The 25,490-nt window shown below is 42.2% G+C and overlaps 1 protein-coding gene across 1 annotated transcript in view; it reads left to right on the top strand.

Moving 5' to 3' along the window:
- LOC119566992 (complement receptor type 1-like) overlaps positions 1 to 25,490 on the top strand; it is a 207,535-nt gene that overhangs the window by 149,663 nt on the left and 32,382 nt on the right.

The raw sequence follows: 25,490 nt of genomic DNA, 5'->3' as shown, positions 1-25,490 counted from the left end.
GAAGAAAACACTGACCAAATACTTTTTAAATTGCAGAAATAATTTGACATCCTAAAGAAATGACTTTTGGCTATTTACTATGAATTACTTTTGCAGAACAATTAAGAGTCTGAATAAAGTACTTATTGCAATGAGAGTTGGTTTAGTTTCTCTCTCTCTACATAGAGATGATGTCTTCTTGATCTGCAGTGCCATAAGTGAATGCAGATTACATAGACCTGACTTTTGTGCTCAGAAAGAAACTTTAAACAAACTGTAGAATTTTTGGGTCAGTGGGAGACTGCTAAAGAAAATGTCAGACCAGTGTGCTGAGCTTGTCCTAGTGAGTCTCTCTCTAATTAACTTAATCCTGTAGCAGAAGAGAAAGGGGACTCCAAAGGAAATGATTTTTGCCCTACATGTTTAACTCAATGGTTTACAAAATTTGTGTCCTCTGTGGAAGAAAAGGTGGACTCAGTATAGTGAGTGGTTTTATCCTCAGGTTACTAGGGTTGAACCGCATTTGAGGTACATGGAGACTGTGATTAAGGCCAATAAATATCTGTGGAAATGAAACCTCAACAAATGCAAAAACCTCTGAATAAGAGGAGGAGGGGGGAAGACTAGAAACTCTGGAAAACCAAGTGAGGGCTAGATGTGTTTGGATTCTGTGTTTGTGATATCATTTTGAGCCTTCGTGCAATACAATCCCCATGCATAAATCTGGAAAAATGGATAAACTAGGAAATGCTGCCAGTTTGTCTGATGTTGGACAAAAATAGAATCCTGGAGGCTGCTAGGGCTGCAAGTGACTTAATTTTGTGGTGTAGACAAGCCCTAAGTCGACTTTATCTAATTTGAGCTCGAGCCCCCGAATTAATGAAGTCGATTGTGCTTGGCCACACCATGCTCATTGTCTCTCTGGAGCGCGTCCTCACTAGTAGCGCCTGGATCGATGCACAAAGCAGTGCATCGTGGGTGGCTATCCCAAAGGGCAACTTGCCGCAGTGTGTTTCAGGAAGTTTGTGCATGCCTCATGGGACCAAAACATTGTCTCAGGGAAGAATGGGAACATTACGTCAATATCCCACGATGCACTGTACTTCCTCCCTCACATCAGCGGCAAACAACCACGTGGTTTTCGCGCCTTAAAACTGCCACACGCATGCCATAACCCCAGAAGCATGGAGCCCGCTCACCTGTGCATTCTTGCTGTGAGCATCTCAAACACCTTGCGCCTTCTCCTGCAGTATTTCCAGAGCCAAGGTAGGGTCCACCGCGCGGAACATAGCAATGTCCTGCAAGCAGCCCTTCTTCAAGCCATTAAAAAAACAATTCACAGTTGCTGCTGGCAGTCAGAGCAGCTGCACTATGTTGAGCGCTGCTACTGGTCCTGTGAAACAAGCACTGGCTGGTCGGATCGGATCATTTGGCAGGTATGGGATGATGAGCAGCGGCTGCAGAACTTTCGAGTGCGGAAGGCCACCTGCCAGGAACTTTGTGCAGAGCTTTCCCCTGCCCTGCAGTTCAGCAACACAAAAATAAGAGCTGCTCAGACTGTGGAGAAGTGAGTGGCAATCGCTATTTGGAAGCTTGCAATGCTAGACAGTTACCGGTCAGCGGGGAATCAATTTGGAGTAGGTAAATCAACCAATGGAGCTGCTGTGCTCCAAATGTGCAGGGCCATTAATCAACTTCTGTTATGAAGGGTAGTGAGTCTGGGAAATGTGCAGGACATAGGGGATGGTTTTGCCGCGATGGGGTTCCCTAATTGTGGTAGGGTGATAGATGGTACGCATATCCCCATCTTGGCACCAGACCACCTTTCCAAAGGGTACATAAACCGAAAGGTGCAACACTTTTCAATGGTGTTGCAAGTGCTGGTGGATCATGGGGAGTTTCACTGATATCAACTAGGATGGTCGGGAAAGGCTCATGACGCACGCTTCCTTGAACTCAGGTCTGTTCAAAAAGCTGCAATCTGGGACTTTCTTTCCAGACCACAAAATTGACATTGACGATATTGAGATTCCTATAGTTATCCTGGGGGACCCAGCCTACCCCAAGGCTCATGAAGCCATAGACTGGACGTCTGGACAGCAGTAAGGAACCATTCAACTATAGGCTCAGCAAGTGCAGAATGGTGGTTGAATGTGCCTTTGGTTGTTTAAAAGGGCACCGAGAAATCTACTAACAAGGTTGAACCATAGGGAGGAGAACATCTCCATGGTTATAGCTGCCTGCTGTGTGCTCCATAATATCTGTGGAAAAATAGGGGGAAATTTTCTGCAGGGATGGGCAGTTAAGACAGGTCACGTGGAAGCCATTTTTGAGCAGTCAGACACCATGGCACCAAGAAGAGTACAGCGAGGCTTTGAAAAGCCTTTTCAGTAATGAGTCACAGTAATGTGAACTGCTTGTCTGCATTGTGCTTTCCCAAACCTTCACCTGGCTTGTATCCCTGTCCCTGTAAAGCCAAACCCCCGCCCAAGCTCGCTGCTTCCACTCAGTAAAGAACATTTATTTCTCGAATCCATTTACTTTATTTAACAAACATAAGTAAAGAAGGAGAGCAGAAAGAAAAGGTAACCTTGGGGAAAAGAGGTTGGAAAGTGAAAAACATTTTCAGCTGTGTAACATATCACCTCATTCCAGACTATCAAAGGTGGGTGAATGGGCCCCTTCTGTTCCTTGTACCCTCTCCCCCTGATTTAAGCGAAAGGGATAATGGACTTTTTGCCCATGCCTCATGGAACGCTTGCAGGAGGGTGATTCTGGCCCAGGTGATGCTGGCTGGCTGTCCACCAGGGTCTGCAGAGGGACTCAACCCTCTTGCTTCTGTTCCTGCAGTTCAACCAGATGCCTCAACATGTCTGCTTGGTCCCTGATAATCCGAAGCATCTCATCCTGCACCACACGCTCTTGCTCATTGGAAACTTTCCTGCTTTCCATGTCCATTTTCTAACTTTTTGGACACTGAAATCCTCCATGCTCTCAGCTCTGCGTCAGTTGTCCCAGAGGTGTTCGTTATCTCGGTAAACATGTCCTTCCACGTTCTCTTTCTCCTCCATTCTAATCACTGAAAGTCTGTTTTCAGGTGTTGATGACCCACCGAAGGACACATCTCCAGCTTTCAGAAAGGGGAAAAAATAAAGGAGCCACTGTACATGAATAAAATGTTTCCCTAGCAAGGCCGTTTTCTTTAAAAGAAAACCCTTATTACACTAGGTGCAAGCCATAACATAATCAGAATCCATAACTGTTCACTGTGCTGTTTGCTGCTCCAGTGAGTAGCGCCCCCTTCCCCCCACCCCCACCTGCGAGTCATGGGTGACTGCACTTTTAATGAAGTTATGGCAGGCTCATGTGAGGAGCAGAAGTAGCTAGTCGAACAATGGCCCTTCCACATAGCACCATGGGAAGCTGTTTACAAACGGGGAGGGGGGGAATGTTTTTCACTCCGAAATTGCGGACTCTCTCACGTGGAGCCCCAGCCCCCTATCAGCCACTTTAAACTACTTGCCGACCTATGCCAAGCACCGTAAAGGCACATTCGTGGCCATGTGGTTTGGCGATCCAGAATGTGTGTGTGAGAGGTGGGTCTACATGCCCCCCCCTTTTTTTTCCCCATGTAAGAGGACTTTTAATGAGAACTTCCCCTGTTTCCCCTAGGCAACCCTATGCGATATCAGTCTCCTGCGGGTAGCAGAGGTGGAAAGGAAGGAGATGCTGCAAGTGTCTGTCCTTATGCTGTGTACTGCAATGATGCCAGCATTAATTCAGGAGTTGCATGGGAAAGTGTCCTACCATGGTGGAAGAAATAAGACTGCCCTGCCCAGAAATCTTCTGCAAAGGATTGCAGAGTACCTCCATGAAAGTTTCCTAGAGATATCCATGGAGGATTCCCGGGCTATCCCAGTCCACATAAACAGTCTTTTCCAGGGGCCACCCTCTGCATAGCTGGAGCTGCCTCTTGTAAGCAAAGAACCGCAGCACCTCGCTTTTTCTTCACAGTAAACATGCAATACCACTGAACGTGTGTGCCCACTAAAGTTTAACTGGACTTTTCTTTTAAATGTGTACTCATCAGAGGTGCCTTCCCTGGCATCATGGTGGACCACCATGCTGTCCTGCGACCCACAGAGCTCCAGGGTTAAAAATATTTCCTGGATCTCAGGGAGAATTGATCCACTGCTCGCCTGTCTCTCCTTCTCCTCCTCTTCCTCATCCACCATATAATCCTCCTTGTTGTCCCTAGACTCACACACCTGTGAGATGTCCATGTTGCTTGTGGGGGTGCTGGTAGGGTCACCCTGAGAATTATTGCAGATAATATACAGGAATTCATGGTGGACTGTATACAACATATTGTACTACCATAATAGTTAGCAATGCATTATTAGTAGAGCTAGTCAATTTAGAAAAATAAATTTTTGACATTTGTTTTCTCAAAAAGCACAAAATATTTTGTGAAAAAGCTTGTGATTTTTATGACAAGTCTATTTGAAAATTTTTGAAATGTCTATGAAATTTTTTTTTGAAGACTTTAAGCATTTTTTGAACAGGGTAAAATTGTTTTTAAAGCACCTGGACTTTCTACAGTGACTTACGCACTCAGGACCCAGAGTCCCATTGGCTTTCAGTGGTAGTTAGGAGCCGAGGTGTCGAAGTCACTTTGAAATTGGGACTTAGGCTTTAACTCACGTAGGTGTTTCTGAAAACATTACCCCAGATTCTCTAGATCTAATTAAGTCACTGACAGAAACTCAAAGTTAATTATAGCTCATATGAAAGTACTGGAAACATGAGCAGACAAAAACTCTGTTGACTCTTAAAATACACCTATTCTCAGGGTCCTTGATTAAAACATGGTTGTTCTCTAAACTGAGTACGAACATGGTTGCAATTTACAGCATAAACTGGACATTATCTGTGTTTTGTAACTTTGGCTTGACTAAGTGAAGGCAAATGGAAAATTCCCACTAATGAGCAAATTCCCTTTTAAAACAGGAAGAGCATCCAAATGTAACTACCAAGTACATTAAATTATTAGAGTTTATGCAATGCTCCTGGAGACTATCTTTCTATACGTTTGTACAGTGCCTAGCATAACACAGCTCTGAACCTGAGTGGGGCTATTACAATACAAATAATAAACAATAATACTGATAAAGTGCAGAGAAGGAGCTCTCTTCTCTAAAATAGTTGCTTGATTTACTCAAGTTTTTTGAAGGATTAGGATTGAATCTGTTCAATAATGCTAGACGAGGTAATGCTGCACATTACCTGTAGTACTTAAAGGCAAATACAATGACAATAGTGCTCTAAAGTATGTTGTTTTTTCATTTAAAATCTATGGTTAAGATTTTTCAAATCTAGACAGGGTTTTAGCCATATAAACATCCCATAAATTAATGGGAATGATGTAGCTAAATCCTCTCACTGGCTTTGAAAAATTTCATTCCATATTTTGTTTTGTTTAATCCCTTCTATAGTATCTTGCTGTCAACCTACTCACCAAAATATAGGTGCTACATTAGTTTTATTTTTATAATAGCACTATTTTGTCTAATTTTGTACATGTTTTTGGCTAATTTTTGTGCAGTCCTAATTTTTCTTTTAGATTGTGTTTGTGATATTATCAGTGTACACATATATTGCATTATCCCTAAAAGGTGACAAAACTAGTTAAGAAACTGTATGGCATAACAGTGTAAATGTAATGGAAAGTCGTACAAAGTGAAGTGTAATGATATTCAAAGAATCATATATGTACTGAGTGTGTATAATTTTCTGCTATCGTTACTGTATCAGTTTTGGTCACTCTGGAGCAGGTGTTGTGACAATTTGGAGAAGTGGGATGGATAATTTCAGTTCTGGTTGATGCTATGAAATTGTTATGAAATTGCTGTATCAGAGAATGCTTCCATATGGATGTGGAATCCACCATTTGCTGACAAGGCTGTAAGCTGGGGCCGGCAAACTTTTTGGCCCGAGGGCCACATCTGGGTGAGGAAATTGCATGCAGGGCCAAGAATGTAGGGCAGAGGGATGGGGTGCGGGAGGGAGCATGGGGTGTTGGAGAGGGTGTGGTGTGCAGGAAGAGGCTCAGGGCCAAGGGTTGGGGTAGAGAAGGGGTGCAAGGTGTATGAGGTGGCTCAGGGCAGGGGTGCAGGGAGGAGTGCGGGTGGGGGCCTCAGGGTAGGGGGTTGGGGTCCAGGAAGGGTTCTGGGTGCGGGCTTCGGCCCGGCGCCGCTTACCATGAGCGGCTCTGGGGTGGCACCAGCGTGCCCTGGGGCCAGGGCAGACTCCCTGCCTGCCCTGGCCCCGCACCGCTCCCAGAAGGGGCGGGCACCACATCCCCGCAGGCTTTGGGGGAGAGGGGTGCAGAGGACTCCGTGCACTGCCCTCACCTGTGGGTACCTTCCCCGAAGCTCCCATTGGCTGCTGTCCCCCGTTACCAGCCAGTTATTTTCAAAAAGCAGCTTCCAGGGTGTATCATAGGGCCATTACAGATTCAGCCCAATCTTCTCTACATCTACAATTATAATTGATATTAATGATGACCCTGAGGCCCTGCAAGATCTTGAAGTGCCTTCTAAATCATCAAAAACTAAATTATGTTCAGTATAGTTTTAGTATAAAGTGTATTTTTAGTGATCTGAGTGTAGGCCATGCGCTGCCCATAGTGATGTACAGTGTCATAAGATAACCTACTGTATAGAAAACGTTACCTGTATACACCTAAGTGCTTCAAGAAGCCAAGCTCTCTGCAGTGCTGTACTACTACGACTATACTTTATACAATACATTTTATTGTATTCTAATTCTTTGAAAATTGGTATTCCATGGGTAACTATAGCTCTTAGTTAACCGGAATTTTTGATGAACTTGCACCCCCCATTCTCCCAACATGCCAGATAACAAAACTTTTACTTTTTACACATATTGTTCTTCGTTTTTGTGATGCAGCTCATTTGGTGGGGGAGCTGTGGCAAACAGTAAGAGAGTTTGCCCTCTACCTTCATCTCTGTAATTACAGCTGATCCGTGTTGCAGAGTTGCTTCCTGGGAACTTGGCGTTGGTGTTTTGCTGAGAATTCTGAAAAAGGGGGTTGACTGAGGTGAGTGCCCTTTGTGACTGTTCTGTTCCAAGACTGGTGTATATAATGAAAGTAAATAAGCAGCATACAGCCCATGTACAATGGGTAAGTATTTCAGTACATCTCGAGTACTATAAAAACTGCAATGTATCTCTCTTTGAAGGACAATATAGAAGAAGTTAACCTTATTTAAAGCTCACTTACGAATGCATCTGGGTACAGGAGACCATCCTGAAGAAGTACACTCAATTCTCTTGTTGTCATTTTCTGCTATATACCCGGCATTACATTCAAATGTTCTTTTTCTTCTGTGGAAGAAGGAACCTGGCTTTACCCTCCCATTTTCTATGCTACCACATGAAACAGCTGAAAGCAAAGCAAATGCATAAACTCAGACATACTGTATGTACTCTGAAATCTCGGGTTGAATATTCTGCTGATATTTTCTAGCACAGCATAATACATTTAAAGAGAATGAAAAAGGATTTAAACTTGGTTGGAGCCATTTGGAAAAGCTGAGGAACATCTTCTGGGTGAAACAAAATGAATACTCTCCTAGTAAAGGTTTAAAATGAAAACACTGCCATGGGTAACTAACAGTGGAATTACCAATGAAAGTTAATTAAGACACACAAATAGGCAAAGCAGTTTATATAACATGACTTTTTTTAAATTGAGCTCTCACCATTGCTAATGAATTTTGTTTGCTGCCATGATTTCCCCAAAATGCACTAATGCAAATATGGTGAGGCAGCATGGAACATATGGACAAGCACACACGGTTGTGGTAGCAGAGAAGTTGCTGTATGAATGCTAGAGCTAAGGCAAAGAATGGATTTTTCATCTTGGTGATAAAAAATATGTTGGATTGAGCTAAAAATGTCCGTCCCCCCCCCCGAAAATTTGCAGCAAATAAAAATACCCCCAAAATTGTTTTGGGTTGAACAAAATGTTTCATTTCAATTCTGAGCATAGTGTAACACTTTTAATTTTTAAAATAAAATGTAAGAATTTTGAAACAAGGTCTTCTTTTTTTAGAATCAAAAATTGTAACCAAAAAAAAGTCCCAAGAAATTATTTAATTTTTTTGAGACTTTTTAAAGGTGTGGTTTTTTTTTGTTTTTTTTTTACTGAAACAATTTGGCAAAATCAACACAAATTTGTGAAATGTTGCAGAGTTGCTGAATCTGCATTTTTCACTGAAAGCAGTTTTGGTTGAATGATTTCACCCAGCGCTAAAGAATAGAACTCCACCTGTGGTTGGTGGAAGTGGGTGAGATGAGCATGTCAAGACTATATCACCAATAACTTAGTGATGCTTAATCTCTGTGAAATATTATGGAAAAGGGGCAGCAATGATGCAAAGAATTGTGCATTTCTGGCGTATTCAGCTGGTATAAACTAGCTAACAGCTAAATTTGGAGAGGAAGAATTTTCTGTATAGCTGTTACACAGACAAAGTGACAGTTACTCCATTAGCATCTTCAAAACAGGCTCTGCCCTTGAAGCAGTGTCACTGCTTTACCTTGCCCCTCAGTCGTACTACCAAGTCACCATCTGCTTTTCCTACCCCAATAGGCCTCGGTGGTGGTATGTGCTAAAAATCTTTTCCTTCTAGTTATCTCTGTACCTTTACATGGTCTTTTTATGAGTCTGTATTTTGTTTGTATCTTAACATCTTACCTAACGCAGTGGAGGACGCCCATAATACCAGAATGGCAATATATCCAAGTTGGGTCATCTCTGTGCTTCAAAAGATTGGCCCGCAATTTTAAAGTGCTGGTGTAGTGTAGTGCTGTGCCCTGGACTCTGTCCTTACCAATGTCTTTTAAAAGCTGACCTCTTGTTTATAATCCCTTCACTGCTGGGCCCCACACTCTGTCAATATTGCATCACAAATGTATGCAAATTTTAATTTAAAAAGCAATCTTAGTTGTTCAAAAAGATCAATTTCTTCCGGTAATTCCCCTCCCATGTATCCTTGAACAAGTGAGCCAACTGACTCCCATCCAGCTGTATGGGCTCCAAGTCAGTAAGGTTCCTAGGAGCTAGGACAGGTTTTAAATCTAAGTATTATGGTATCTGAACAAGACTGATCTCAACTAGGGTGAATACAATGATAGATCCCACTGTCCCGATCTAATGCCTGTTGAAGTCAATGGCAGATTTCCTGTTGATTTTAATGGGTTTTGGATCATGCCAACTAAGTGGAGAGAAATTCAGTGTAATGCAAAAGAAGCACTTACAATAATTTGGACTGTATTCTTCATAAAGCTCAAATAAATTCTCTCTCTCTACCTTGATTTTTAAGGTGAGGTGGTGGAGGAGATTAATACTCAGTCTCCAAAAGCATTTGTTGAGAGCAATATCCAGAGCCAAGTGCAACAGTACATTAGCCTTCAAAAGTCCTTAGTTTACTTTGTGGAGCACTGAAATGATATTGCTCAGCTTTAGTGTCATTCATGCATCCTAGATTTTCTGTGCTGTGCACTAAAAATGATTAAAATATTTAATGGACTCTAACTATATATAGTGAAACCTGTACTTATTAGGCAATCTCCTGTCTTAAGACCATCCTGAAGTATCTCCAGACATGAAGAGTGCAATCATCTTGTACCTTCATTAGGAGGTCACCCCCTGTTGAGCAACTAATTTTTTGTCAGTTACTTGAACAGGTTTTTAAAACAGGCTATGCTGCAATTTGATACTGAGATCATAGGTTGGGACTTTCATCCTTTACACAACCAAAAACAGCATGAAGAAATCACGCAAGCACAGCGGGATCCCAAATAGCCATATTTACAAAAAATATTAAAAGCATACAGGGCCTACCTACAAAGATACTGATGTTCTGATTGAATTTTGATAGCTTCTAAAAGATAACACAGTTAAGCACCACTAGAGAGCTCACAAAGTATTCAAATGGATACTACCCTATACACTAGCAGGAGCCTGGGTTCAGTCCAGGCTGGAGGCTCACCTTCCCCTTTCAGACTGATTTTTCCCATGGCCACTGGCACTATACATTTTTTACAAATAGTGGGAGAGAGGAGAAGAAGGTTGATAGAGTGGGGAAGGACATGGAAATACAGTAAAATTCTGCACCCAAGGAGGTTAATGAGAGTTTTTCAACTGATTTTAGTGGAGCCTGGATTCTACCCTAACAGTCAAGGCTTAGGGCCAGATTGCAAAGGTATTTCGGTGCCTACTTCTTTTTGGTTTCAATGGAACTTAAGTGCCTATGTGCTTTGGAGTATCCAAGTAGGAATTCATCTGAATCTCTGTGAACCTAAGTCCCACTGAAACCAAAAGCAGTTAGATGCCTAAATACCTTTAAAAACTGGCTCTTAATCGCTTTTTGTGAAATAGTCATACTTATGAAATACTTAGAGCTAGGCAAATATTTTTGAAAGCTGATTCATTAATACTTTCTCAAATAAAATTGGAGTTCATGTTCACTGTTGAATGTGTATTGTTACATTTTTGTTAACAAATATTCAGAAAGAAAGTGTCTATTTGTGAAAACATCTTAAAATCCTGCAAGCTATACAAATTGGAACACAAATGGTTATGAAATTCACTTGATATGCGTTTTGTTAGTTTTTGCTATTTGTTACTCATTAACCTCCTTCTGAAGTGTTTCAGTAATTGAATCGGTGAGCAGAAACAACAATGTGGTTTCCAAAAGGAGGTCAGGAGTTGTCATGCATGATCTGACCAATAGTCCAGCTAGCGTAACATACTGTTCCTGGCAGTGCTCAGAACTTCAGGGGAAAGTTTTAAGAAATCCCATAAAGGGCAGGCAATTACAGAATAATTTGCCCACAGAGGAACTTTCTTTCTAACCCCCAATAGTTGGATTTATGCCCTGAAGCATGTAGGTTTATATGTGCCCAATCTAATGTTCATTGATGGAAAGACTTCTTTTGACTTCAGCGGACATTGGAATAAGTAAAAACAACAAGGAGTCCTTGTGGCACCTTAGAGACGAAGAAATTTATTTGGGCATAAGCTTTTGTGGGCTAAAACCCACTTCATCAGATGCATAGAGTGAAAAAGACAGTAAGCAGAATATATATTCTAGCACATGAAAAGATGGGAGTTGCCTTACCAAGTGGGGGTCAGTGCTAATGAGCCAATTCAATTAAGGTGGAAGTGGCCTATTCTCAAGAGTTGACAAGAAGAAGTGAATACCAAGGGACGGAAAATTACTTTTGTAGTGCTAATGAGGCCAATGCAATCAAGGTGGCCCATTTCCAACAGTTGACAAGAAGGTGTGAGTATCAGCAGAGGGAAAATTAGTTTTTGTAGTGACCCATCCACTCCCAGTCTTTATTCTGGCCTAATTTGATGGTGTCTGGTTTAGAATAAGTGTTCTAGCTATGTAACTGTGGATGCTCTCGTTATTATGGAGGTGCTTGTCATGGGTCCATAGTTAAGGTGGTGCTGGTATTTGTACTGAAAGCAGGACTAAACCCCCTTTGTTACATAGTCTAAATAGTAATTTTGCACTAAATTTGGCTCAGTTTTTCTTCATAGGCTAATTGAAATTTCAGGTTTATTTTGAAAGGCTTTATATCTAAAAATATTAGCAAGGTATTTTTTTTCAAAGTTCGCATAATGTATCTGTGCAGATAGAAAGAGACTATTGAGAGTTGCCAGAGGATTAGGGGAAGTGATTACAGAAGTCAGGGAATAAAACTTTTACAAGGACCGTTCCAGGAGGCATTGGTGAGTGAACGTAGCTTACAGCAACAGAAAACACCAGCTATCATTGTAAATGTGTCTGGTCTGTTTCTGAGACACTGATACTGCAGAGCTATACTGTTCTACTGCTACTATGGATATGTGTTGCACAAAAAGGTAAGTTGTTAAAATGAAAGACATGCTCTTAACTGATAGCGAGTGTCTCTTGTAAAACTTACTGTCGTATTTCGTTTAAATGAATAAGTCAAAATACAAGAACATTATTTATTATATTGATTGTAATGGGCATTCCCAAGGTATCTGTATATGATAAACCATCCGTCATTTTAGAGAAAACTGTAATAATTAAAATCAACTAGCTCACAAATCATTTCAGGAGTACATTCCTTTGCCCTGTGATGTTACCCTAAACTTTTGGGCTTGGAAAGTTCAGGGAAATATTCAGCCTTTTAGCAGGATTGCTCAATGCTGTTAATGATGGATTGCTGTAGAAAGAAATTTTTTGTATAGATGTAACCACTGAATAGTCAGTAATTTAACAGAATTGAATGGAAAATATTGTTTCCTGTTTGTTAAATAAATAAATAGATAAACAAACTGAGAAGAAATCTTAAAATCTTATGAAAAGGCTAAACAAAGATAACTCAGATCTGCAGAGAAATGGAGCAGCTGTGAACTGCATATATTTTGTGGCTTGTGAAAGCAGTCTCTATTCTTTACTTCCACTTCTGACAGATTAGAAATTAAATCAGTGCCATCACTGAGAGAAATTTGCAACACTCATAACCTCTGCCTTTTCAGTTCGGGTTAACTCTTCACATTCCTCCGTGCTCTCTAGTGAGGAATTGTAGGGCATTCAGCCATCAAATCAATGAGAAGTACAGGTTGAGAATTCTCTGTACAGCATATCATGTTTACAATAGCTTCTCCATTTGTGATACACTTTTAACACGTTTATGCAAATGGTCCCGTGGTGCAGGCTTGCTGTAGGGCCTTTGTATGTTGTCGGTAAGATTGTTAACCTTTGCCACAACCTCCAAAGGCCCCTTCCATGAATTCTGCATTTTATACTTTTTTACAAGGGGTAACACCTTACCAAATCACCCACATCAAATGAATGAACACAGGCATTGAGATCATACCATACTTTCTGAGCTGTTTAATTTTTAATGAGGTTTTGCTGAACAATTTCCATCATAGTCTTTAAATCTTCCCTAAACTTCTGCACATATTCAGCCTCTGGTTCCCCCTTTGCTTGAGTGCCATCCTCCCAGGGGTCTCTGATGATATCTGGGGGACCTCTGACCTTTCTCCCATAGAGGAAGTCAAATAATGCAAACCATGTGGATAAGTGGGGTACCTCGGAGTAAGCAAATAATAGAAAAGGTAACATTACATCCCAGCGGCTTGCCCTCTTTTTTTGTACATATTTCCAGCATAAATTTTAGGGTCCCATTGAACCTCTCCACTAAATAATTAGTTTGAGGGTGTTATGTGGCTGTTTTCCATTGCTTTACCACCCACATCTTCCATAACTCACTAACTACCTGGGACGTGAAATTTGATCCGTGATCTGACAGGATCTCCTTTGGAAAACCTAATCAGCTGAATATAGCAAACAGTTGTAGCCACTGTTTTAGCTTCCACATTAGACAAGAACAACTGCCTCTGGGTACCTGGTGGCAAAGTCGGCTGCAACCAATATAATTTTTTCCCCCCCTCTGGGTTGGGCAGAGCATAACCTAATGATATCTGCGGCCAGAGATGCTGGAACAATTTGTATAGAAGGGGTGCTGAGAGCCATTGAACCAAACTGTAAACCCTGGATATAATAGAAACTATTTCAAGCCAGGGGGTTTTGCAGCACCCCCAGCACCACTAGTTCCAGCACCTATGGCTATGGCCATCCTGAAAAATACTTCCTTGATTACTGGTACTGGGCGCAAGGGAGCCTTGCGTGACATAAGTCATAAGTCCTGCAGTAGACCTTTACTTCATTTTGAATAATAGGCCAAAAGAAATTTTTCTTGAATTTTTCAAAAGTCCTCTCTGTTCCCAAGTGACCTGCAAAAGGGCAACTGTGGGCTTGTAACATTAATGCACAGTGCTTAGTGGGCACAATCAATAGTTTATATGGCTCCCTAGCACTACAGCGCACCAGAGCTTCTCTGTACATCCCTCCCTCTTCTATAAAGAACATCCTCCTGTTTCTCTGGGGCATTACTGAGGACTGTGACTTTCATGCTTTCTGGGGGTAGAGGGGCGGTTGGCATCCTGCTCTGCAGTAAAATCCATTTGGCTTGCAAGGAGAGCTGTCACAAGTAGGGGGGAAGACTCTCTCTCCCCTGCCGTTGCTATTCTCTGCTGCTAAGGGGACAGAGGTTTCCCCTTCCCCTCACCTGCCTTGACCTTAGTGCATTCCCTTCTCATGTGATCAAGGGACCCACATGAGTGACACTTTCTTGGTCCCTCTTTTTGAGCTGGGGTCTGATAATTAGGGCTACTAAAAGGAGGCAGTTACTGGGGTGGTGTGGACTTCACTCTCACCCCAGGGACAAATCAGGAACATCCTTTTACTCCAGGTTTTTGCCCTTCCTTTTGGGGTTTGTGCTCACTGTATAGTCTCACTTGTGTGTACCACGGCAGCTATTTCAGTGACTGCTTCCACTGATGCTGGAGGTTTCTTCTACACAGTGGTTCGCACTTCCTCGGAGCGGACTTCAAAGAGCTGCCCCTGAGCAATCAGATCTACAGCTTTTCCAAGGAATCTGCCCCTTTACTCTTTATTCATTTTCTCAAATAATCCACCATCTTATGCTCACATTCCCTGTGATATAATTTATCAGTCTTTTTGAGATTTCTGAATTTGAGGCATATGATGCTGGTGTAATTTGAAACGGGTTTTATAATACCATGCCTCAGAGCTGCATTTACATCCATATCATTAAACACTTGCAAAGCTTTGCCAGTCATTTTGGAAAGTATTTATTCTCAAGTCATCAGGGTACACTGCAGATCCGTTTGAAGGTGGTTAAATATTCTCCAGTGCAATCAATATCCCTGTAGCTAGGGGGCACAGTTTGTCCCACCCATGGGATCTCTGGAGAGGATGAGCACCTGGGGGCTGAGGCCACCTGGCCTTGTTTTTCCAGTATGCTCAGGGCATACAGCCTCTCCTCTCTTTCTTGCCTCTTCTTGTTTTTTTTTTTCCCGCCTTGGGCTTCTGCTTCCGGGGCTTCACACCTTTTGTCTTCTAGCTCCAATGCTCACTGGTGGGCTACTCTGTCCACTGCCTGTTTCTGCTTCTCTGCTTCCAGGTTTTGATTTTTAGCTTCCATTTTCAGCCTTTTGGTCCACTCCACTATCTCTGTTTTCGGGACCTCTATCTCAGCCAGTTCGCTTTACATGGCTACGGCACCAAGAACTGTGTCATGTTGGTCTTCTAAGCCTGTTCCACCCTTGGGCTCAGTCCCTTTTGGTGGATCAGTCTAATCTCTTTTCTGTTTATCCTGCTTACTCATCTTATATTTTCTTTTGTTTTATCTCCTTTACCCCAAATCAGCAAACAGAAAATAACAACCCATAACCTCCTCTTTATTTGCATCCAATTTTTCTTTTGAATCTCTCAGAATCTGATTTATAAGTACTTGGAGTGTGATTTTTGGTTAGCTAGAGAGCAGTGTACTGATCCTGCCAGCTACACCACTGTGACACTTCATGGGCCACCCAAGACTGTGAGGCGCCTTGTTATCACCTGCCACCAGCATGAGGGAGCCTTGCCTTTACTAGCTGGGTGTTAGCTCCCTAACACTCGCCCTTGGGCTACACCAGCCCTGTCTTTGCCTTACAGGTTGACAAGAACACCCCAGCCCCTGAGTCCCTTCAAAGTGCTCTCATGTGGTATCCAGCCCCTGATCACTGGATACCCACAGAAATCTTAGCTCCTCTGTTTCCGAAGGAACAGTGTATGTGAGTTTACTAATTTTACCTTAGCCCACTGCTCTTGTGTTACTCACAGTGCTTGAGTTCAATTATAAAACAAAAGGAAATTTATTTAAGAAAGAATAAAGATTCAATTAAAAACCAGTGTTAGAGGTTATATAAAAAAGTCGTCAAACATGCTTTCTAGAGAGTAAACCTAACTAACAAGGCATTCTCCTAACTCCTACAAGATAATGTACCCCAAGTTCTTTCCCCAGCGTTTTCAACCAGTTTGGTTCAAACACTTTGTCATCAGATTAAGCCTGTTGCCAGAATGTCCTCTCACACTGAAGGAATGCCATGGTGTCATTGTGCACCCTCCAATATACCAGCACAGACCTTTTATGTTCACCTCAAAATAGGTTTCTCCCCACTGTTTATCTCTTTCTGATAATTTCCTTCTGAAGTCTCCTCCAGCTACTCAGAAGCATTTGACTTAGAATGCTAATAGACTCCTACAGTATGACATAAAACACACAATGGTTCACCCTGGAGATGAGTGTCTCCCACCTCCTGCCTGGAGGAGTGTGTCGCAAAACACACTACCTTTGAGTGACCTGATTTTAGCTACTGTCCTAGGGAACATACTTTTTAGTGTATATATGTAACTCCTCACATATTTTCCATACATATACCTTGCAATAGTTGTGATGACCAGAGTGACACAGGCTCTCATTAGAGACCTTACATGACGTTCTTTTGGTGAACTTAGGGGATCCCTATATACTCCAGTGCCCACTACCTGTTGGCATCCAGAGGTTCTTGGGTCACTCCTTCCCCCTTGCTTCAGCTGCTGCCATCCTTCTGCTCTCAAAGCAAACATACAAATAAATTCACTAACCATCTCAGTAATTCTGCATTCTTTAAATTGCGTGCAATGGAAATTTCATTCTTAATGTTGTATTAGTTTACTTTTTTTGCAGCTATTTTTATTTTTTTCTGTTCATTCCATTTATTAAATACATATTTTTGGGGTTGGACTCTTTGCTTTACCTAAAAAGTTTCCACATAAATAGTCATGGAGATGTTTCACTGAAGGACAGAGTTACTGAGCCGGACTCTGGCAAACTTTGTGAAGAGGTGTCTGTCAGAAACACCGTTGTCAGCAGTAAGATTCTTAGGTGGAAGTTGGTTGGTCCTTTCTTAGGTGGAAGAGTGGCTGACTCTACTCAAAACCCCAGGATAAGTTACCTGAGAGGCCTCCATGATGACAATTTTTCTCTCTCTAGCCTTCAAAACATGGTTTAGCACATACAGTGCTGCTTCTCACCAGAATTCAAAGTTCTGTTTGATCAATGTTTGATAAACACTTATGCTTGCACAATGCTATCCTCCACAGCCAAAATGTATGTCTCAAGACTTGGCTTCACTCGAGTTTTTTACTGCTAATTTACTCCAGGGACTTAATGCAAGCGTAAAGGGTGGTTTGGACACTTCCCAAATGTTTGTGATTAACCAGAGGTAATGATGCCTAGACTGATGCTTAGGTCAAAGCATGTTAGTATTCTGGGACAGATGTTTGAGAAGAGTTCAGGCTAGCTTTTACAGACTTTTACTAGCTTTAGTTAATTGGTAATCAATTAATTTGAGGTAAAAACTCTAGTATAGATATACCATCACTGTTCTGTCTACTGCACTGTTCTGTCTACTGCCAGCCCAGCTATACCTCATCCTGCTACCTTTTGAGGAGGGGAAAGCACTGGGGCCTATACAAGCATCCTCAAAATCCTGCCACCTTCAGAAAGAGAGGGACCCAGTAACTTGTTAATCAAAAACTGATGTATGTGCAAGAGAAGGGGGTCTTCATAAAGCAAGAGAGACAGGAACTATATTTTGGAATCCAGGAGATCCTAGGGAATGCCATAGAGAAGAAGGGAGGGTGTTTGACATTCAGGGTAATCACCAAAAAGTTCTGATCAGCTTGTGTTTTTGGCTGTTTAGTAAAACAGAACATCTGTGGCTTCTGAACATTGGTTATAGGGCAACTCCTATCTAAGGTTGAATCAGAGTTTCTCTTTATGGGCAATTTTTCAAAGTTCTCTAAAATCAACACACATAGAGAGTTTGCCTTGAAAATTGCTGTGACATTTCAGGTGTAGGACTAGAGCATATGGTGCAAATTTGGGGTAAATTCATTCAAGGATTTCCAAGATACATTACCCCCCTCAGAAAAAGACTGCTTTCTAAAATGGCAGGTTCTTATTATGCTTTTGTGTGCACTGGTTCAGAACAAATGATGGGGAGGGACCACACAAAACTCATATCCCTGAACTCCCCCAGTACTCAGCTTGTTTACTGTACCTGTCTCTGAATATTAGCTGTTTAGTTCAGTTCTGTGGAGCGAGTGGTTTTTGGCCTGACGGTACAATGCTCAGGCTCAGACTCGCACATAGATGTCTCTTTGCTGAACAGTACATGGTTGGGCTAGTCCTCAGTGAGTGCTCACACCAAAAAAATCCCCCTGTTCCCTTGTGGAAGAGGCATTGGTCTGAGTAACCTATGTGCTTGTCTCCTCTTGTAGTACACCTGTTTATGTTGCTGTGCATCTCTGCTGCTCTTCTTGTTTGCAGGTAAAGTAAGTGGGAGTTGGTACAAGGTCAAATCTGGCAGCGCTGGGATGATTATCAAGGTTTCTTAAATTGCAAACTGGAATCTTTCAGAGAGTCACATTGCTTTTTTGAAATGCATGTGCCAGATGAAATAGTCCGACATGATTGAATTGGAGCTGGGTGAAGAACTGATTTGTTTGGTTGGCTGGCAGTTCTGAAAAACTGGAAAAAAACATTTCAGTTAGGGCAAATGGAATCCAAGAATTTTGAAAAATTTCAGCAAATTGGAAACATTAACAAAGAGGGCATTTCAAGTCAAATGAAATGTTTTTAGTTTGGAGCAACTTCAGCAACCAAAGTCTTTCACTATGCCACATTTATTTGAAATGCTTGTGCCAAATGGAATAGTCAGGCATGTTGGAATATCAGTTTAGTGATTGTATATAGTGCATGGTTCTGAAGAAAGAAGAAAGATGATTTATAAAATCTGGTAGTCACGTCAATTGTTCTAAATGGGAATTTTTGAAAATTCCACCAAACACTTTTTGTACATGTGGTTCTCAATCTTCCCAAAGCCAGGAAATCCCTCTTTTAACGTTTGAATAAGTCATGAACTCCCTTTCCAGCCTTTCAAAATGCCTGGTCTTTGGACCCACAGAAACTCTGCATGATCCCCGAGGTGAGCAGACTGTAGTATTTACACCCTGGTGGTAAAGAATTAATTGTTCATTTTGCATAATTAAGCTTTCTGAAGACCAACAATGTGTCTTAAGCAACCTGTGTTTATCCTGAGGGATGTCTCTGAACCCTGAGTAGTTGATACCTTGTGTTGATACCTTGATACCTCAGCAGAAGTATCTTCCACACCATACTGTGAGGGGAGAAATTCCATGGAATCATAGAGGGCAATGAAAAGACCCAAGTTGGACAGTATTCCCAGGGGAGTTTACATATGTTATCTCTGGTATCTTGATGTTGAAAGAGAGGTGATAGAGAGAGGTATTGAGTGGGAGTAGAAAGCATGATCAGTCTTCAAAAGCAGTTGCTGAGGACAGAATGCAGAGAAGCACAGAACTCAACATCAGCCATTGCAAGTACTGGATTTAATTGGTCAACCCTCAGAATGACTTTGCTGAGCTGTATCATCATTCAGATACTCTGGGCTTTCTCTGCTAAGGGACAAGGTAAGATGCAAAAGGAGCCAAATATTCAACAACACTTTAGCTTAACTCTTTCCTGGTGTGGGTGATATTAAATACACTCAATGCTGCACATAGTCAAGTGCTGTTACAGTGAACTCTCAAATATACAACTTCAGCTCACGTCATTTAATAGTGGAGACATCCCCAACCCCGCTTTACAAAGGCAAAACAATCAAATGTACAGTAAACAGGAGAAAGCCATTAACAACAGAGTGAATGAAAATCTTTGAAGGCAGAAGGTGTGAATCGAGTCTCATTTTTGGGTAGTGCTAGAGAATATTTCCACGTGTCAGAGCTACTGCCTGTTGAAACAGGGCTGAGTGCATCCCTCAAAATATAGCAGCGTTCAGAGTGCAAAAGCTGGTGAGCCTTCATTGTACCTCTGTATGTGTTGCTTCTGTTATCAGAACAGCTGATGAAATTCATTCATATATTCATATGTCTCTTATTTATGTCACGCTATGTGAATTGTAATGATATTCACTGTTTTCTGGTTTGTTTAGAAATTGTGTTTTGTACCATTCCCAGATTTAGTGTTATATGGATGGAAGAAAACACTCTGGCATGTGGGCCTGATTTATAGATACAATGGAGACAGGAACCTTACATATGCGTACAGATAGTGCAATAGGTCCTATAGAGCGAGTGGGCATTTTAATTTCTGACACCAGACCTGCTTTGTCCATTCCCACGATGTCATATACTAAAATATGTTTTGGAGTGATGACTTTCCAGGACACCGTCAGGTTCCTGAGTAGATAAGGGCTATTTATGTTTAGTGGTGGGAAAGGAGGATCCATCTGAAACCTAATTATTACAGTGGACCTGGTCTGTGGTAAATCAGGGTAGAGCAGTGACGGAGTCTTGTTTGTAAGACCCTTGTTTCATTTGAATACTAAGGATTATGTTCAGCGTTTCTGACCTCAGGGTTAATCCTGCCAGGGTCTACTCTCAATTAAATCAGCTTATCTGTTTAGAGGAAGGGGTAGACCTTCCACCTGAAATGAGCAGGGAGGGTTCTGCCCGGTCTCCTGATCTTGATCACAAAACCAGTAGAGCAGGTCCCAACTACACTGGAAATCACATCTGCATTTATGACATGGCAAGACTGTTGCACTCCTCTGGGACAATGCCATTACCAGCCTAGGAGTGTGTGTGAGCTATTAAGGCACTTTTGGTGAAAGGGTTTCAGCTGTGGGATGAACTTCCAGAAGAGATTAGACAAATCATATCTGTCCAACTTTTGGTCTCACTGCAAGACTCTCCTTTTTTGATAAAGCTTTTCCATCCTAATCAGAATGACACTTATAATAACAACTACCTGCACCCACCTAAACAATAAAATAAATTTATCCTAAGCAGATCCGCCCAGCAGCAAATGTAGGAGAAGAGCTACCGACTTCATCAAGTCCACAGGGATCTCACTTTGACAACCTTATGCAGAAAATGCTTCTACAAGGCAATCCTTGGAGTTAGAAAAAAAAAAGAAGATGGATATAAATAATGTTAATTGAAGGGGATTTACAATCCAATGTCCTGTTTCCAGTTAAACTTGTTTGTCTGTTTCTCTTTAGTAATTGCATGTGATCCTCCATCAGTGAATAATGGAAACTATCGCCCTCAAAAGAGTGTTCAGAAAAGCGGATATAATCAGAGTAGACTGTAATTGTAGATTTCACTTTGCTTTGGACAACAGGGAAAAGACAGCAGAATACACAAAAAATGGCTGGTTACCTATTCCAAGATGTGTCACAAGAAGCCTCCTATAGCAGCCTACCAGACAGGAGAAGTGTGTGCCTTATACTATCTGTTCGCATGGTTGTAGCATGTTCCCCTGGGTGTTGTGAAGTGTGTTGAAGTGGTGGCTCCGCCTTCCAATTGCTGTTATGCAATAATTTCGAAAGCTGTCACTTCCTGATTGGTAGGAAAAGCTTATAGGGGTGAGAAATAAAATAAGTCAGATCATCAGATTGTATATGTCCTGGACACGGGCTACTCACTAAATGTCACAATTTGGCTGGTTTATAGACAGCTCAAGTAGTGACGCCTGTTAATAGGATGCCCAACACTTTCCATTATAAGACCTAGTTTTCAGTTGCTTCTAACTTTTTGTCAAACTTTAATCATTCTGGCTGAAATTGTCTATGCTGAGTGTCTTCCTCAGTTTGAATTTTGTTGGAAGGTTTCTGTTAAAATAGACATTTCAGCCATTTACAAGAATGAAATGAGGAAGAAATATTTTGTTTTGCGTGTGTTAAAATATTCTTACAAGAGTTTTTTGTTAAGGAGCTCTAGCACCCACATTCTCTGGAGTAGGACATTGAAATCTGGTTGGGGTTTCCACCTGGTGTCAGGGATGTGACTTTTTCTGTGCTCCCAAAATCTGGCCAAGTTATAAGCATAGGAAAATCTCAGTTTGCACAGTAGAGACTTGTGAGTTTGACAGATACATTCTCTCAAGGTTCTGTCTGAACTGCACATGCTCCAGGGCTGCAGGTGTTGTGCAGGACTTCCCTGCTAATTGCTCCTCCCGACTTTGAAGGGCCACTGTGGTGCAGCAGCCAAAACTGAGAGCAGGGAGACTTCTCTCCTGTACTCTCATTGTTCACATCACTGGTTCTCAGTCAGGCTGGAGGAGGAAGTAGCTTGACTGAACTGCAGTGAGGTGAGGAGCCTGGGGAGCAGAGGCAGGCTATGGGGTGGGGATAAGGAGAAACAGCTGCAGGCTGAGCATTATTACTGTTATTTTTTGCACCCAAAAGTACAACTGGCTCTTTACAGAAGATGAGGAAATACCTGGCACCTGTTCCAAGGAGTTTACAATCTAACTACTAGATATGACACAGTAAGTGGGGGTGACAAACAGCAGTGACGGACTGGGTGAGGAAGGGCAAATATCACAGCAATATGATCGCACAGTTGCTCACGTCAGAAATGTACATTACCATGACGAGTCACCTGCTAGAATTGGTATTTTGGTGTTTAGTTTAGGCAGACCAAGATAGTAACATGTTTAGAGTTTTTAAACAGGAACACAATAGAACATAAATGCTGCTTACTGTTATGGATGCATCCTGGAGAAGGCGACCAGTCATTCTTTGTGCATATAACTTTGGCGTGCAGATTTTCAGGACTATATCCATGAGCGCACACACATGAAATGTCATCGCCTTCTTGGTAGGTTTTCCCGTAGTGACATATAAATTTACCATCTTCCAAATGACTGACAGAACACTTTCGTAAAGGCAAAAAGGTTAAGTGCACCTAGCAACTGGGCATCTTTTCTAGCAATTGGGCATTTTTTTGTTTAAAGTATCCTCTGACTGCTCTTGAAGCAATTCCATTCCCAACTCATCAGCTGCTACCCGAGGGTGAAAACCTGACCCCATAGAAGTCAATAGGAGTTTTGCCATTGACTTCCATGGCACCAGGGTTTCATCCCAAGCCCCTAAGGCTTCATGCTAAGTCATTATTCACCCACTTATCATTGACTTGGCCTCAGAGTCTGAAGATTTGCTACAGAGAAAAACAAGTTGCTCCCTCCTGCCGAGATCCTAACCAAGAGCTAAGCATGCTGACTCCACAGCCCACCATGCCCCTTCGAGCCTGGGAGCAAAGAACGAGGCTCAAGACCAAAATTCTGACCTCCTGAATATTTTTTTAACCCTTTCTCACCCACCTGCATGAGTCATGAGTGCCAGGAAGGTGTGATTGGCAACTATATTGTGATTGAAGTGTGAGCTTCTTGTGGCTTTGCGCCTCCTATCAAGACACTCCCTTCAGTGGGAAAGCCGCTCACTCTGTGCAAAAAGGGTCCTCTACTTCAGACCCCCTCTTTGGAATTCACCTCTTCCATTGTCACTTTCTACTTCATTGTAACCACCAGTGTCTCTGAGCCTACTCTCCTGGTACCAGAACTGCTATCCTGTGCATTGTGATGGTTTGAATTTGACTGTAAGCTCTTTGGAGAAGGGACCTTGTCCTTGTTTGAGCTCTGTAAAGTACGGTGCATACTTATGACACTATTTCATTCAGACAGAATTCAATTATAAATATTGTTTTGACACACTCCTCTCTTCTAAGTTTTCACGGGCAGTAGTTATTCCTGACAGCAAATTTGTAATTAATCAAAGGGGGATTTTGAGGTAGTTTTTCAAATGTAGAATAAAAACTTTTCAAGCATCCAGGCCTCAAAAAAAAGTCTTTTTCTAAAAGCAAAAGTAGGAAAAACCACATGATATTTCTGCCATTTCTAGCTGTAAGACAGAATAGTTCATATGCTCAAAAATCCATACAGTGCCAATTACAGTTCCATGCCTAGTATAACCAATTAGAATTTCATTTTTTAAGCTAAAAAGTTATGATTGTGTGATGATTAGCCAAGCCACCCTAAATGATTGAGCGCTCACTGGTTAAACTGTTAATCACTGAGGGCACAAAGCTGTAAGTGCGAAACTCTTAGCATTTATCATTTTAACTACTGCAGGATTGAACTGCATTCCAAACCGCTAAGAGTGTGGGGAGGCAGCGAAGTGGGGCGTTGAATCAGGGGAGTCTGGAACAGGCCAGGAAGAGGGAGAGGCTTTAATGTCAGGATGTGTGCTCAGTGCAGCTCCCAGGTCCAGTGTGGAGATACATTTTGGAGGCTAGTGGACCTGGTAAAGTCTCATGGAGGAAAGCAGGACCCCTCTTCCTGCAGAGTTTCAGCACCGTCAGAGGAGGTGATTTGTGCCCTCAGTGAATAACAGTGGAAAAGCTAGTGTAGATTTGGCAAGAAGGTATCCCAGGAGAAGGGCTGACTTGGGTCTGGACTCAGAATTGGGCCATATGCTGAGGTGGCTGGGGTCTGGAGCTGAGGTGCAAGGCTGCAGAAGGGAAGCAAGAACTGGCTCATGTCTGGGATTAGGCTGTGATGAGTGGTGGCGGAAACAGGGCTGGAGACTCTCTGAAGCGCCAGGGAGCAGGGCTGGCAAGACTGTAATACATTTATAGGTGCTACATGAAACACTCTGAGTAGCAGACCAAGAAAACTTGGGTGTAGGTTACAGGTTTCTCCAACTGGAAATTAAAGCTTTCCACTTCATGTAGTAAGGCTCTAGCTTTGAGAAAACTAGCCTGAGAAAGCTGTTCTTTGGCTAAAAAGCTTTATGGACATGGCTTTCTGCCTCCCCAGCCCTGCAATTAGTATTCATCCCAGCAGCAATCTTCCAGGTACCCAGCCTATATACATTGTGTGTGTGTGCGTTTCAAGATGTTGACAGAGAATACTTGACCCTGAAGGGTGAGGGTATGCAGGAAATGTGGGAACAAGACTTCCTTTGTTTTAGATGATAACATTTTCAACACCTCACAACCCCTCTGGTGGTCTTTTGTGACCTCCTTTGGAGGTCACAACCCTCTGGCTGAGAAACACTGGTCTAGTTGATAGGACGCAGGCACAGGAATCAGGAGACCTGGGTTTTACTCCCAACTCTGCCACTGACTTGTTGTGTGAACTTTGGAAGTCATTTCACCTTTCTGTGAGACTTTCTCTTCCACCCTTACAACTGAATATCCTCAAGTACTAAAGAGCCTCCGCTCCTGTTAAGAAGATTTCTCAGCCTACCATACCCCCTCCCAGGGGTCTCTGCCACAACAGGTGATAATTGATCATTCTAAACCTACCAGACCTGAGCTCCTCTCTGCAACTCTTACTCTCAGAGAGATCCCAGGACCAACCTGATCCCCATCCCTTTGCTTGAAGGATGGAAATGCTGATTGAGGGTCCAGCACTGGGGAGGAAGGAAAAGGAGAGAAAAGAACAACCCTCTCCAAATCCCTCAACCTATCTACATAAGGTCTGTTCCCAGCCCTGGCTCCTTCTAATGCTGCTGCTGCTGCCAGATAGGAGGAAGAGTCTTTTTAAAGAGACGCTCATGTACCTAGATGACAATTTTGGCAGGGAGGTGTAGGTACCAGAATGGAGCAGTG

The sequence above is a fragment of the Chelonia mydas genome, chromosome 8 (genome assembly GCF_015237465.2).
Source record: "Chelonia mydas isolate rCheMyd1 chromosome 8, rCheMyd1.pri.v2, whole genome shotgun sequence".
Classification (NCBI taxonomy): domain Eukaryota; kingdom Metazoa; phylum Chordata; order Testudines; family Cheloniidae; genus Chelonia; species Chelonia mydas.
The sequence above is the reverse complement of the archived record's forward strand: the minus strand, read 5'-3'. Positions and strand labels throughout refer to the sequence as shown.